Here is a 14128-nt window from a genome sequence, read left to right on the forward strand (position 1 = left end):
AAGTTTGCATTCATATTACACAGCAAATAAACTATTTCTTGATAATAATTGTATGTTGTACACAGCTAGATAGATCACCTATACCCTTAAACCTATATCCACACTATATCGACAGTTCAGTGTAGGCATTAGGATGGAAAAGAAATTATAGTTTGAGTTGTGAAACTAGTCTTAACTCTAATGTGCTCATTATGTGATCTTCACTCATATATAGTTCTGTTAAATAATTTTTAAATATGTTGAGTTGTAAATATGTTAAATCTGATTGCTACATTAGATTGATCAATATTCAGTTTCTTTGGTAATCTGAGAGGATTGGTATCACAGGAACCCTTTTGGCGAACCCCTCCTTGGATGGCGTGCTGCAGTCGGTCCTGGAGTTGGAAAATCAACCAATAGAATTTACTGTTTTTGATTACGTCTTATCAAAAACAAAACGTCCATATGCAAGCAGTTTGAAGTGAAATGCTTATCCAAACGTTCATTATTATTGGCAGTGAAATATATGGATGTACTAACAGTTCCACTGAGTTATGCTTGACCAAGATACCAGTAGATTTTACTGTACAATTTTGGAGCTAGGGTTCTTCAGAAACACAACATTGCATTTTAGCAGACACAAAAAGCATATGCAAGTATTTTGAAGTACAGTGCTTATCCAGATGTTCATTATTGTTAACAATGAATCACATGGACATACTGACAGCTCCACTGAGTTGTGCCTGGAAGAGGACTTAGTAGATTTTACTGTAAAAATGTGGAGTAATTGTCCTAATACCTCACATAATGTTACGATGGGCAAAACTTGCATATGTAAGTACTTTGAAGTGAAATGTTGACCCAAATGCAAATTATTCTTGGCAATGGATTACATGGACATATATTTGGTACCACTGAGTCCTTTCTGAAAAAGGAACCAATAGATTTTACTGTACAATTTTGGAGCTAAGGTCTTTCAAAAACCTCACATATCACGATATCTAATCGACAAAACTTGAATATGCAAGATGTTTGAAGTGAAATGTTGACCCAAATGTCAATTATTCTTGGCAATGGATTACATGGACATATATTTGGTGCCACTGAATCATCCCTGAACAAAGAACCAATAGATTTTACTGTACAATTTTGGATCAAGGGTCCTTCAAAAACACAACATTGCATTTTAGCGGACAAAAAAATCATATGCAAGTATTTTGAAGTACAGTGCTTATCCAGATGTTCATTATTATTAACAATGAATCACATGGACATACTGACAGCTCCACTGAGTCATGCCTGGAAGAGGACTTAGTAGATTTTGCTGTAAAAATTTGGAGTAATTGTCCTAATACCTCACGTTATGATGGGCAAAACTTGCATATGTAAGCACTTTGAAGTGAAATGTTGACCCAAATGTCAATTATTCTTAGCAATGGAGTACATGGACATACTGATAGTACCACTGAGTCCTTCCTGAACAAAGAACCAATAGATTTTACTGTACAATTTTGGAGCTAAGGTCCTTCAAAAACCTCACATATCATGATTTCTAAACGACAAAAACTTGAATATGCAAGATGTTTGAAGTGAAATTCTGATCCAAACGTTAATTAATATTTGCTATATATAGCCTATATATAGAGAGAGAGAAAGAGAGAGAGAAAGAGAGAGAGAGAGAGAGAGACTGTGCTAAAGCCTGCTGTAACTCGCTCATCTGGCAGTGCATTTACGATGGTCAAGCTAGCCGCCATTCCCAGCCGCCACTCTTTCACACGTCGTTTAGGTTAGAACTAATAACGTTGTGTGTGTCGCGCCGTTTAAAACCGTAGTAGTAGAGAATATGAGCGCATGTGAAAGTTAAGTGGCGGCTGCCTTAACGGCGGATGAACGAGTGGCGGCTCACTTGACCGCAGTCTTCGGGGGTCTGAGTTGGAAAAACTGCGCTATGTAACTTTGCTGGACCGGACCGGTAGCGGCCCGGTGGCGGCCCGGGAGCTGAGCGGAAGTACTTTGACTTGCTTTCTGGCACACCTACCGCAAAAACAAATAGACCCCTCTCACGCTCCCAGGTACATTTGATTACGCTTACCTTCTTGGTTGACATAGCTTGCACCTTCTAACTCCTCGCCGGTTCGTCAACAAACGTGAAAAGTGAAAGTGAAAGGGTGTTGTATTTACGACAGTGTAACCGTACATTACCTCCAAGCCTGTAGGGGGAGCTCCAGAGTGAGCTTTTTGAGAAGTTACATTGTATCGCTTTAAATAAAAAAATAAGGTGCAGAATGACAAAAGAGGTACCATAACATTGAGCAAATGTAAGTCCATCCTATGTCTCTTGTCTCCGTCAACTCATGCCTATGTTTAATATTTACATGTCAAAAAGTGTCAGTATTTAGATACACAATCCAATTCTGTGTAAAATTTTATATGAATTATAGGTTGCACTTACCATTAGATCTTTGGCTTCTTCTTACTTGAACATAGAGCACTTCCAACACTTCTATCAGTGAATGGATGGAGCAAAGTACTCTATTCTTGTTAGTGCTTTTGTCCCCTCACTGCCGAAGGCGATGGTTCAAGAATCTGGAGTTACCAGCTAAGTCAGACAACTGACTTTCATAATGTTGCTTGACTACTGTAACGGTCTTCTGACTAGACTCCCCCAAAAGAGTCTCAAACAGCTGCAGCTCATTCAGAACGCTGCAGCCCAAGTTTTAACCAGAACAAAGAGATCACATCACATCACCCCAGTTCTCAAGTCTTTACATTGGTTCCCGGTCACATACAGAATAGATTTTAAAGTTCTGCTACTCGTCTACAAATCACAGAATGGTTTAGGTCCAGAATACATGAATGATATGCTAGCAGAGTATAAACCCAGTAGAGCTCTGAGATCTGCTGACTCAGGTCAGATAGTGGAGCCCAGAGTTCAAACTAGACACGGTGAAGCAGCTTTTAGCTGTCATGCTGCTCACAACTGGAACAAACTACCAGCAGAACTGAAATCAGCCACAACTGTAAGCACTTTTAAATCCAGGTTAAAAACATTTCTCTTTTGGTGTGCTTATGGTTGAGTTTATATCTTTCTTTTTCCCCTCTTCTTTGAGTGCTTTTAACTGTGTTTTTAATTTTTTTTTCTCTTTAAATTGCTGCTTTATGCTGTTCTTTTAAATGCCTTGTCTTTATGTAAAGCACATTGAGTTGCCTGTGGTATGAAATGCGCTATATAAATAAAGATGGCTTGCCTTGCCTTGCTCTGTACTTTTCTGTTACTCAGGAATGATTATGTGCTTCAACCCAACCTGCTTTACTCTGAGTATGTGCACCTGTCACTTCTGATCACTAATAACAGGCACTGCACCCTTTTTAAAGTCACTAATTGACTAGATTTGCTGCTTCTCTGCATGAAAGGGAGCCTGTTGGTGTAGTTTGGGAATCTGCAAAGTTTCCTTAAGGCTTCTTGCAAAGAATTCTAATTATTCTGAGTGCTACAGCTTACATGTCTTCAATACAAAAATTCCGTCAAAACAAGCTAATTTCTCTGCCAGTGCAGACAGTAAATTTTAATTTTACTTGTCTTAAAATCAATCTGGCAGTTTGCTCATAAAATACTGAAATAAAATCCAAGAAACTCATCTCTTGCAATTACATACGTTTAGATCATGCAAAACAATCCCATAAATCAACGTGTCTCTTGTATGTACTTGAAAATAACTCAAATCAGAATAACGATGTTACAAGATGGTAAATCAAACTGTAGAAGACAAAAATTAAATAAAATTTAATGTCAATATCTATATTTGTACTTTTTGGATTTCCATGAATCCCCCCAGGTATAATAAAGACTATCTGAAGAAGAATGTGCAACTCAACCATCAAGTAATTCATCTGGCCTTTCATAGCCAAAAAGTCTGAAGTCCCTCTCATAGACATTGTACAGCTTCCTTCTGTCCTCCAGGGGCACTGCTTTGAACCAATCCTTGATGTAGTCATAGGTTGTCACGTCGACTTTGGAAGGAGGAAACTTAAAGGGGAACTCCGGGGCATTTGAAGCGCGTTTCCATTGCTAGAGGCTGTCAAATACTGATAGTAGGACACAGAGAGGTGCAAATCTGCGCTCCCTGTGTGGAGATCGTGCTGTTCGCACAGCGTGTCATGCGAGGCTAATACGTGGTGGCTAAGGGGCAACTGCTAATAGGCTAGTGACAATGGCTCCAAAAGGGCCTTCGTTTTCGAGACACCCCTACCGGAGGTAGAACCAAACCCAACAATGTTTTTCCTCATCTCAAAGGTCTCCCATACATGAAATTGATTCTTGGCCAAAATGATTTTACTGCTAAGGCTGAAATATTGACACATTTTCATATGCACCCCCAAACAAAAAAAATACCAAAAATGTGACCTCTCCGTATAGGAGTAAAGGCATAAAAAGTCATGCAGAAAATTAACGGAAGCTTTGAGAGCTTTGACAGTTGGCATGGTTGTCCCCAGGGGTCCACTATATGTACTAGAAAAGGTTAGATGTGGATATCTTGATGTATGAAGTAGATATAGGCCTATAATCACACACCTAAAATAGGCGGAAAGTGATAAAAAATTATCTATACAGAATGTCATCATTTACTTTGAAATGGCTTTATCAGGGAGTGTCAAGTGCAGACATATGATATCTTGATTGAAAGCTGGGGTTGTGCTGAATCTAGCAATACCAAATATGTATATATATTGTGAAGATTGAAGATGGTATATCACCAAATGAATGAAGTGTCCACAATGAAAGAAAACTAAAAGGAGAGGCAGCCCCTATTTCAATGCACTTTAGTGGTGAGAGGATTGCTCATACTTTCTACTCCAGTATATTACTTCAAATACACTTGTAATTGGTAAGTGATGTTCTAGATCATATTTTATTAAGAATCAGATTAGAGTGAAAATATCTTTAGACTATATATTTAGATTATATATTTCAGATTAGAGTGAAACTATATTTATATTAAAAATATCTTCTATATCTAGCATATCAATAAAGTATCTCTACTCTACTGTATTCATTACAATAGCTTATAGCCTAAATACAATTTATGAATTAAACTAGACTGCAGAAAATGCAAAATGTAGGTTTGTACATGCTGTTAAAGTGTGTGATACCTGCAGCTCTCTGATCTTCAAACTCACCACTCCACCAGTCGCCCAGGAGACACCAGAGATCTTCAGTTCAACAGTTGGTCAAAGTGCTTTAGTGACTTAGGCTACTATCTAACACTATCTACACTGACAGGTAAATCATTATTCATGACATTACAATAAATACAATTTATGAGTTAAATAGCTACATTACTATAATTAACTGCAAGTTTAGTTGTTAAATAGCCTTTAGCTTAGCTTAGCTAGAGTTTAACTTAGCTATCTGTGCTAGCTCAAGGTATAGTGCATGTACAATGAAATTAATATTGTATTAAGACAATGATAATACTGAAACGTATATTTGTTTTCTCTTTTTACTTTGCACTAGTGTATTGAATTATAGAGGATGTTGGATCCGAATCTTTGTATCATTTGTGGGAAACATTTTGAAAAGGGCAAGAAAAAAGATCCCTATGTCCAAAACCCCACAATAGAGGGCCTCCAACGCATACTTTCTCTTGCTCTGCAGAGAGATGATGATGTTCATAAAAACCTCGCTCCACACACAGAAGATATACTTTCAGGGAAAATTAAAGTGTCATACCATGTATCATGTAGAGCGAACTACTGCTCAATTAATACAAAAAAAAACATGAAGTCGCAGATGTTGACAGTAGGCCTACATGCACATCTGTGCCAAGGAGGCTGGATAGGGGCGCTACATCGTCATTTGATATACGGAATGATTGTTTCATTTGTGGCAAGGCCAGCACTAGGCCAGAGCCTCTGACAGCCATTTCAACCGGTACAGGGGCGAGTACCAGAGAGAAGGTCCTTCACGCAGCTTCTGAAAGGCTTGATGACGACGTACACCTTCGAATGCTTTCATACCCAGATCTCTTTGCATATGACGCAAAATACCACAAAAGCTGCCTTGGACACTACGTCTCTGAAAGAAACATAATGGCAGCAAGACGACGACATGAATCAGGAAAGAAAACATCTGTCTATGACAAAGCCTTTATCAAGCTTACTGAAGAAAGTCAGATCTAGTGTGCTCAGAGACTTTGACTGTGGGATGTGCATTGAGGGAAGCTGCTCAACTCCGAGAAGATACTGAAATGCAAACAGAAGATTATGAGACAACCATTCCAGAGACAAGTCTGTCTGAAGGTCAGATATTACACAGGGCTGCAGAAATATTGAGGAAAAGCATGGAGCACGTAGAACATGACAGTAAATCATATGTCAACAGTGATCATCTATCGCGCTCTCACTGTAGCAAGTATGTACCAAACACCCTGTATGATTTTGTGAACTGATGTGTTGATTCATGTGCCCACAAAGCATACCAAACATGTGATGACGACCCAGGTTGTAAGGACAATCTGTCTGTGATAGCAATCTGTCATGATCTCATTGGGCAGAGCCGTCAAATCCAGACTCCAATCACGCTCGGCCTCGCCATTTTGATTCATCATGAGTTTGGAAGTAAAACTCTAATTGATGAACTAAGTGCAATGGGGCACTGTGTCTCCTATACAGAGGTACGGCATTTCCTCACATCTGTGGCAGCAGACCAGATATCAAGGATAGAGCGAGGCGTCTATATACCAACAGGCCTCACCGGAGTTGCGGAACATGGAATTGTTGACGCAGCAATTGATAACTTTGATCAGAATGAGGATACCTTGGATGGGATGGGAGGGTGGATGGTCAGCCTTGCACCAATCTGGAATACATGCCCAGTAATATTGTTGTAATGTTTTAAATACTTGAACGCAGTTTTTCTAGAGAATATAATTGTTTTGTATATGGGATTATCGTCCATCGACTCTTTTGGGCTTTCACATGCGCGAGCCTACAACCAGCCAGTGAGTTACATGCTGTTTATAAAGTTGTTTTGTAACGTCCCCATGCCAGTAATGTGAGAACCATGCATATGGTTTTGATGGTAAGGCTTGTGACTTTATTGTCGGATGGGTTATAAAGTGGTGTGACGTTTCTGCTGTGTGCAAGTTGTTGTTTTACGTGGAAGGGTTAGCAGTTGCCCCTTAGCCACCACGTATTAGCCTCGCATGACACGCTGTGCGAACAGCGCGATCTCCACACAGGGAGCGCAGATTTGCACCTCTCTGTGTCCTACTATTAGTATTTGACAACCTCTAGCAATGGAAACGCGCTTCAAATGCCCCGGAGTTCCCCTTTAAGGTCATTCTTGTAGCGTTACCGGGTATTTATATACCTATTAAATATAAGGATTTATGAGATGTTCTTACAGTCTCAAATAAACCTTACCTCGAATTCAGGGGCACCACCAACCTAGGTTTTGACTTAGTTTTAAGTCACAGTCAGGTTGGAAAACTGTTCGAAATCTTACGATCCTGGTGTTGAATTAATATTCAATTAATATTCAGTCTCATATCTCGCTACTTTCGTGAAGTTCTCGTTTGGTTGGACAGACATTACGTAAAGAAAGCATACGACACAATCTGTAATTATAACATATATATAGATATATGAGCTGTTTATTACAATGATATGATCTTAGACATGAACCTTTAAACAAACAGGAGATGCATTGAATATGGGTGATTATATAAAACACTTAGTGAATATAAAATAAAATATGGGGAATGGGGAGATACTGGATGTATTCAAATAGTTTGGGTTGGCTGACTATTTGAATCTAAATACTGACATTTCGGATTAATTTATCATCCATCAAACCCACTTTAAGGTGAAAACGGGTCGGTCTTACTGTGCTGAAGTTCTGTTCAGTCGGTTCGGACCATGGTAGCGGCCACGCGGGGTCCGAGGGGACTTCTCTTCCGCTCTCTGGGCCTTCCTGGCTGTGGTGGCTGACCTTTTTAGTTTCTCAGTTGCTTCTCTTCACAGGGAAACGGGGACGATGATGTCGAGGGCTTTACTGTGGGATGATCAAATCCATCGTTGTGTCAGAGTTGGTCCGTTGCTGCTTTCTCTGATGAAGTGAACTTAAGTTCACAGAAGATTAATAAAAGTTTGCTTGGAGTTGGCTTTCTTGGTAGGAAAAGGTGATGATGGCGTGAAACAGCGGAGGTTAGGACGTGCGACGTAGAAGGACGTGGATGGCGAGGGACGAACACAAACACGTAAAACGTGCATCTTCAGAGTATTTCAATCTGTTTCTTTGTTCGGATCTTTCTTTCTCGTCTCCGGGGTCTCACTGGGTTCTGGAGGGTCTCCTCCGGTCGTCCGCTGCATCGTTATCCACACGTCCTTCCGCTCTCTCCTGAGATTATGGAAAACTCCTAAACTCCGGCGAGCTCTTCTCTTCTGCTTAAACCATCTCTAAAAGTCTATGAGCAGCTGTTTTCTGCTCAAATCTCCTTCTGAAACTCTGGGTTGGAGCCCTTCTGGAACAAGATCCAGAGCACAAGAAGGCAAGAAGGCAAGAGGGCAAGAGCTTTCCGCTGTTCCGGGTTTTGACTCTCGGAGGCGGGGCTTACACTACTTTTTCAGCCAATGACATGCTTGAACTGTGTGCATGTCTCTGTAAGGTGATCTGTGCTAGGGAGATTTCTGGATGAGACAAAGAACTCTGTGTTTCTCCATTACTCCCATCTCATAGAACATTTGTCTCTGTGATTCTGAAAACACCACATCTTGTTAAGATATGCAGATTAAAGATATAACATAGACTTGTAATATAAAGACATCAAAATAACACACAACGTAATTGATGATTATGACTTTCAAAATTCAGATGAATATCTATGAAATCGTGACATATGAATAGTGAGCCATAGAATATTCATTTTCTGTGTTAACAATGGGGACACTAAACAAATACCAAATAGATACCGAAGGGACATCGTTAGAAGTTACTAGCTGCATATATTGTCCATTCCATATCCATTTTACTGAGTCCTTTGGTATTTAAATGTTCAACTAATCACACTGCAGACCACTAGGGGGCAATGTGGTTCCATCAGGCAGGTTGGGCATTTTCCACCAAAATCAGTTCTTTGTCAATATTTAAGCCAGAATCGTACAAATTGTCTCTATATGCGTCTTGTGATCAAGCTGGAAACCTGAAAGAAATTGTACACGGTTATCAAACACATTTAATATAGTTTAAGATTTGACTAAAAGTGAGTCTTCTCAGTTCGTATGTATAGCCATCTGGTCTCTTTCTCTGGTGGGAGAGGGTGTTAAAATGTCAATTCGATTCATGGTGAAGATAAGATAGTAAGTCTCCCACTTTTCCAAGAGTGAGTTCGACTCCCCAAAAGCTCTTAAGGGTGTTGTAAATTAGGCAGTTTCTGTCTCTTTTTCCTTTGTGGAAAGAAAATGAAGATCTGGTTTATATCCACATACGTAAACATCCCCCACAGGAATGTTGGTTTTGTCAAAGTTTGAAAAACTCTTAATCCACACGGCACTGTGACTGCTACATTCTCCACCTTAAACATCTTCAGCAGCTCTTGAGCGTCCTCATCAAGGGTCTCCTGATGACCAATAAAATCATACCTGAGAAAAAAGAGGAGAAACAACAGTTTCATCTAAACTTTGACTTCATTATTGATATCCTTGTCTATGTCTACCTTTTTACAAAAAATGTCCTTACTCTATGAGACAAGACTGACACAGGCGATTCATCTGCTTCCAGTGAGGGTCAAAAAGCCCCTTCTTCTCCGTCCGTGGGTCCCCAAGGAACTTAACAAAGTTGGAAAGCTTCAAGCATTGTGTTTGGTGGATGAGGCTGGTTGCCATAGAGTTTCAGCATATATTTGCCATATGACTGATAGAACTGCTCGTATTCTACTTTGTAGTGGAACTTGTCGCGGAAAGCCGAGATGAGACGTACAAACGGGTCCCGGACAAACAGGAACTTGGTGTAGTTCTTCAGCTCCCAAATTGGGATGAATAAAGTATTTATCTCTCTATCTAACTGCTCCCAGAGAAGGCATGCCAGATAATTCTGTAAATAATATTAGTATTTATTGCAATACATTAAATGGAGAGGACAATACAGGCCAAAGAAAGCACAACAAGAAATGAAAGACAATATAATTCATTATGGTTTAGCGAGAGAAAAGAGTGCAAAGTAACATTAGTTATGTTTTGTTGTGTTAATTTCATGTGTTTGAGTGAGTCTGTGAGTGCTCCACACTGCCATTGTGATAACACTGCATTAAATTGGTAAGATTAAGAAATTGTCTGAAAACTTTACTTTCTTCCATTATCTGGATGGACCCAGAAAATCTGATAGTGCCACCATTTCTCCAGTCGCTGGGTAAAGTCCTATTTTTTAATGGGTATCAGAGCATGTTTGTTTTGCAGAAGGTTAAAAAAAACAATTGGTGATAATAATTATATGAGGTGACTAGTTTTTGGCATTTTTACATGCCTGGCTATTGAGTCCCAAGTCAGAATATTGTCAAATGTTTCAGGAGGGGAATTAGAAATCTTTTCTTGGGTCTTTTTCCAATGAAAGTTTTCAGATATCCTAAAATCTTACATCTCTGATGGGAGGGACTAAGACACAAACAACATTGTCCAGTGTGTGCAAATTGGGGAATGGGATAAAGGGTTTTGTCTTTTGGTTTCTTTAAATGAGGTCATTTTCTATTAACATCTTCTATTTTAGTTAGATCTAATTTAACTCTTGTGTTTACTTAGTGTTTGCCTAATGTTCATATTCTATATTGTCATAAATGTTGTTCTTGTTCTATTTTGTTAGACATTTATATCTTGTGTATTCTGTGAGACTGTCTGTTCTGAATTCTTGCCTGGTGTGTAGTTGGTCTAAGTGAAGTTCTCTCTGCTGTTACCTCCCATTATCACTAGATGTCCTCAGTTACCCATATCTTGTCCTCAGATCACCATGTTGCCACCTGTTCCCTGTTCCTGATAACTCACATGTATCCACTTTGTTAATCACCGCTTCCTGTGTTTAAACTTCATGGTTTCCTTTGACTGAGTTTTTGGGTCCACCACACGCAATGAACTCTGATCAATATCACTCATTTTTCAGGGATAGATTGGCTGTATTTCAGTGATACTTTTTCTGATTTAGATTGAGCAGCACAAATAAAAATGCTATTTAGATCAATTTAACTTTATCTTACTTTTTCTTTAATAATCATACATGTGAAAATACTAAAAAAGGAAAACATCCTCTAATCACCCTGAGAGAACTAAAAACAATCATTACATTTGTTCATTTTCACTCATAGTTTCCTATTTTCTGAATTCAGCAGTATTATACATTAAATGCATATTTTTTCATTAAAAGATTTCAGTACACAAATGCAGCATGAAAGACAAGTTTAGGCAAGTCACAATTCAGCTTGCTGCTCTTCTAGGAAATTGATCAATTTCTCAATTTTCTTCATTTTTCCTTCCATGTCATCTAGTTTTACACGGAAATTGTCATTCTTCTTGTCAAAGTAAATCTTGGTTTTCTCCAACGTGACCTTTGCCTTCTCCAGAAGAGAGCTCATTGAGGGGAAGTCATCAGGAAAATCATTCTCATAATTCTTCACCAGTGCTATCATTGAGTCTAGGAGGTTCGTAGATTCAGTCAAATGGTCTAAATGCGTAGCCATTTTTAGCATGTGCTCATCCTGATGAGAAAAGATAAAAAAAACGATTTGACATTTTCAAAGACGCTTTCTGACTTACTCCATCACTAGAAAGTAATCAGAGACGATGCTTTCTGTGCACATGAGCAATATTTACACTGACCTTCAGTCTCTCCAGGTCACGCTTCAGTTTCTGATGAGTTTCTTTGAGCTTAGTCTGTAAATCCACAATGAGAATCAACATGTTGTTTCATTTATGGGCATAAATAGCTAATATAATGCATATTAAAACATCACAAAAGAAAATTTTTTTTTTTACGATGAGTACTTTGTATGTAATCAAGGTTAAACAGCATTTAGTTTACCAGCTGGTCCTTGTCAAGAAAGGAACTTGCGAACCAGACGAGACTCAGCAGAGAGAAAATGAAAAATAGCTGGTTGAACCCTTTCTAACATCACTGTGTGACCTTTCTTGCATGTCTTCACTTTTGGGAATTTTGTGTGTTACTTTTGTTATGAGAGTATGAGAGTTGAATTAGATTTTCTGCTCCTTGGCATCAAACAGAGGCAGTCAGGGTGGTTTGGGAATCTGGTCTGGATGCTTCAGGAATCTGGGGGTACCAGCAAAGTCAGACAACTGACTTTCATAATGTTGCTCTGTACTTTTCGGTTACTCAGGAATGATTATGTGCTTCAACCCAACCTGCTTTACTCTGAGTATGTGCACCTGTCACTTCTGATCACTGATGACAGGCACTGCACCCTTTTTAAAGTCACTAATTGACTCATCTTGCATGATTCCACTTTTGGGAATGTTGTTTGTTATGAGAGTCGAAGTAGATTTGCTGCTTCTCTGCACGAAAGGGAGCCTGTTGGTGTAGTTTGGGAATCTGCAAAGTTTCCTTAAGGCTTCTTGCAAAGAATTCTAATTATTCTAGAGTGCTACAGCTTACATGTCTTCAAAACAAAAATTCCGTCAAAACAAGCTAATTTCTCTGCCAGTGCAGACAGTAAATTTTAATTTTACTTGTCTTAAAATCAATCTGGCAGTTTGCTCATAAAATACTGAAATAAAATCCAAGAAACTCATTTCTTGCAATTACATACGTTTAGATCATGCAAAACAATCCCATAAATCAACGTGTCTCTTGTATGTACTTGAAAATAACTCAAATCAGAATAACGATGTTACAAGATGGTAAATCAAACTGTAGAAGACAAAAATTAAATTGAATTAAATTTAATTTCAATATCTATATTTGTACTTTTTGGATTTCCATGAATCCCTCCCAGGTATAATAAAGACTATCTGAAGAAGAATGTGCAACTCAACCATCAAGTAATTCATCTGGCCTTTCATAGCCAAAAAGTCTGAAGTCCCTCTCATAGACATTGTACAGCTTCCTTCTGTCCTCCAGGGGCACTGCTTTGAACCAATCCTTGATGTAGTCATAGGTTGTCACATCGACTTTGGAAGGAGGAAACTTAAGGTCATTCTCCACCTTAAACATCTTCAGCAGCTCTTGAGCGTCCTCATCAAGGGTCTCCTGATGACCAATAAAATCATACCTGAGAAAAAAGAGGAGAAACAACAGTTTCATCTAAACTTTGACTTCATTATTGATATCCTTGTCTATGTCTACCTTTTTACAAAAAATGTCCTTACTCTATGAGACAAGACTGACACAGGCGGTTCATCTGCTTCCAGTGAGGGTCAAAAAGCCCCTTCTTCTCCGTCCGTGGGTCCCCAAGGAACTTAACAAAGTTGGAAAGCTTCAAGCATTGTGTTTGGTGGATGAGGCTGGTTGCCATAGAGTTTCAGCATATATTTGCCATATGAATGATAGAACTGCTCGTATTCTACTTTGTAGTGGAACTTTTCGCGGAAAGCCGAGATGAGACGTACAAACGGTTCCCGGACAAACAGGAACTTGGTGTAGTTCTTCAGCTCCCAAATTGGGATGAATAAAGTATTTATCTCTCTATCTAACTGCTCCCAGAGAAGGCATGCCAGATAATTCTGTAAATAATATTAGTATTTATTGCAATACATTAAATGGAGAGGACAATACAGGCCAAAGAAAGCACAACAAGAAATGAAAGACAATTTAATTCATTATAGTTTAGCGAGAGAAAAGAGTGCAAAGTAACATTAGTTATGTTTTGTTGTGTTAATTTCATGTGTTTGAGTGAGTCTGTGAGTGCTCCACACTGCCATTGTGATAACACTGCATTAAATTGGTAAGATTAAGAAATTGTCTGAAAACTTTACTTTCTTCCATTATCTGGATGGACCCAGAAAATCTGATAGTGCCACCATTTCTCCAGTCGCTGGGAAAAGTCCTATTTTTTAATGGGTATCAGAGCATGTTTGTTTTGCAGAAGGTTAAAAAAACAATTGGTGATAATAATTATATGAGGTGACTAGTTTTTGGCATTTTTACATGCCT

The 14128-nt window shown here is 38.8% G+C and overlaps 1 long non-coding RNA gene and 2 pseudogenes across 1 annotated transcript; all 3 read right to left on the bottom strand.

The window, feature by feature from the left end:
• Positions 1–3850: 3850 nt before the first annotated feature.
• LOC142368683 (carbohydrate sulfotransferase 12-like) lies at positions 3851–10270 on the bottom strand (annotated as a pseudogene).
• Positions 10271–11228: 958 nt separating this feature from the next.
• Positions 11229–12113, bottom strand: LOC142369233 (uncharacterized). The gene is made up of 3 exons (XR_012767550.1): positions 12044–12113; positions 11842–11895; positions 11229–11720 (listed from the first exon to the last, which is right to left on the bottom strand). It is a non-coding gene; the product is annotated as an uncharacterized LOC142369233 (long non-coding RNA).
• Positions 12114–13006: 893 nt separating this feature from the next.
• LOC142368684 (carbohydrate sulfotransferase 12-like) lies at positions 13007–13896 on the bottom strand (annotated as a pseudogene).
• Positions 13897–14128: the final 232 nt, after the last annotated feature.

This window comes from Odontesthes bonariensis, chromosome 19 (assembly GCF_027942865.1).
Source record: "Odontesthes bonariensis isolate fOdoBon6 chromosome 19, fOdoBon6.hap1, whole genome shotgun sequence".
Taxonomy (NCBI): Eukaryota; Metazoa; Chordata; class Actinopteri; order Atheriniformes; family Atherinopsidae; genus Odontesthes; species Odontesthes bonariensis.